Raw genomic sequence first — 2,416 nt, forward strand, 5'->3', positions numbered from 1 at the left:
GTGTTTCCAGACCCAAGTTTATTGGACTTATTTTTCTTGTTTCGATGAGTACTATCACCTCTCAGAGTATTCAACACTTTTTTTTGAAAACCGTGTACGAAGTAATAGGCACTCTTGACATAATAAATTATTGTGTGAACATTTATAAGGTCACATGCTTTAATTTGACTATGTATCAGTTCTTCAAAAAAAGTTTTAATCCTTTTTGTAAGAAGGAACTGACCTTGTTTGTCCTTTATTTCATACTATCTTGTTGCTAGAACTTGTTCGTGCTGGTGTTGATTTATATCAAGTGGACTTCTCTCTGTTGGATGAATAGCCTTTAATTGTTTTAGGTGTGACACAACAGGAAATCAAATATTTAGAGTTGCTTATGTGGTCTAAAATAGTGCCAAAAAGATAGTAAAGTTTATTTTACTGTAATGATGAAAAATTAGAGACACCTTTGAAGAAAAGAGAAGTACCTCTACAAATAAGAGCTCAGATGGGAAGCCATTATGAAGCAAAGAAGGGAACACACGAAGGTGGAAGGAATATCTGGAATAACAATACAAGGGAAGCTAACTTGAAGATAATATTGTAGAAATAGAAGAGGAATTAAATGGAGATGAGATATGATACTGCAAGAAGAATATGATACAGCAGTGAAAGATCCATGTAAATAAAAAAATTGAAGATTCTTTTGGGAGTGAGCCATGCTATTCCACCTAGTGTACAAGATACACGAGATGGGGGAAACACCCACAGACTTCAACAAGGAAGTAATAATACCAGTTTCAAAAAGGGCAGGAACTAACAACTATTAGTTTGATGAGTCATGGTTGCAAAATACTGAGCTAAATTATTTACAGAAGAATGGAAAAACTGATAGAGACTCACCTCAGGGAACATCAGTTTTGGTTCTGGAGAAATACAGAAAGATGCCAGCCAATGCTGATCTTATGACTTGTGTTAGAGGGTGGGTTGGAGAAGGTAAGCTTATTTTTATAGCATTTATAGATTTAGAGAAACCTTATGACCTTATTAAATTGATTGCACTCTTTTGAGTTGGAAGGAAGGAGCTTATGGGCACTCAGTGTGACTTTGGAGTGAGTTTCCAGCTGCTGTGTTATTTCACTCACACATTGTGATCCATGCATTATCTGTACCACATCAGAATTGTATCTGCAGGAAAGCCAGAACATGTACTGTCCTGACAATGCACCATTCTTGTTGTGTAGTGGTCTTAGCATGGGATGACACATGTAACTTTACTTTTTGATGTTCCTATTTAACTGCAGTGTGGTTTCTATACAAGTTGAAGGCAACTATTTACTCTCTATACTTTATTCCTACCACCTTTAGAACTGCAATAAGAATGGTGCATTGTCAGAAGAGAGTACATGATCTGCCTTTCCTGTAGACACAATTCTGATGTGGTACAGATAAACACATGCATCACCATGTGTGAGTGAAATGACACAGCAGCTGGAAACTCACTCCAAAGTTGAAATATATGGGACAGTATGATTCTTCTGTGTAAAATATCTAATTTGCACACATTCACCAATAAATTCTGGTGGTATATGCACCAAATGCAATATTGTATGCAGCCATATTGATATGGTGCCAACAATTTGACCAATGTCACACACATGTAGGTGATGCTGATTGGGAAGGAGCACCATTGACATTGAACATAGGTGACAATTACCAGATGTACAAGAAGGAGCAATTGAGGAAAAGAGATTTTCCAATGCTGAGGATGTTCACACAGTGGTACTCGAATGGCTCCATGACCAAGGAGTTGATTTCTGTCATTAAGGAATTGAACGATTGGTAGAATGTTCCAAATGTTGTTTACAGAGACTTTTTGATATTTGAAAAATAGTGTCATGTATGAGATCACTTTGAAGTGTAGTCCAGCATTCAATAAAAGATGCTAGGCCTACTGTAATAAAGTTTAACTTATTCTTGAAGTCTGTTCATATAATAGACAAAGGACATGAAACAGAAGCAGTAGTTGAGAAGGGAGTAAGACTGGATTTTAGCCTTTACTCATGGTAACTAATCTTTGTGCAAAGCAAGCAGTAAAGGAACAAAGGGAAGTAATGAAAAATTTTGAAGAGGGTATTGAAGTTCAGGGAGAAGAAATAAACACTTTGAGGTTTGCAGATGACATTGTAATTCTCTGTGAAGTGGAAGGACTTGGAAGAGCAGTTGAATGATAGTGTCCTGAAAAGAGGCTATGAAATAAACACCAACAAAAGTAAAAAGGCAATGGAATGAAGTTGAATTAAATTAGACAATACTGAAGGAATTACATTAAGAATGAGGCACTAAAAGTACTAGACGAGTTTTGCTATTTAGAGAGTAAAATAACAAATGATGACTGAAGTAGAGAAGATATAAAATGCAGACTGGCCGTTGCAAGAAA

Source organism: Schistocerca americana, unplaced genomic scaffold (genome assembly GCF_021461395.2).
Source record: "Schistocerca americana isolate TAMUIC-IGC-003095 unplaced genomic scaffold, iqSchAmer2.1 HiC_scaffold_167, whole genome shotgun sequence".
In the NCBI taxonomy this organism is placed as follows: Eukaryota; Metazoa; Arthropoda; class Insecta; order Orthoptera; family Acrididae; genus Schistocerca; species Schistocerca americana.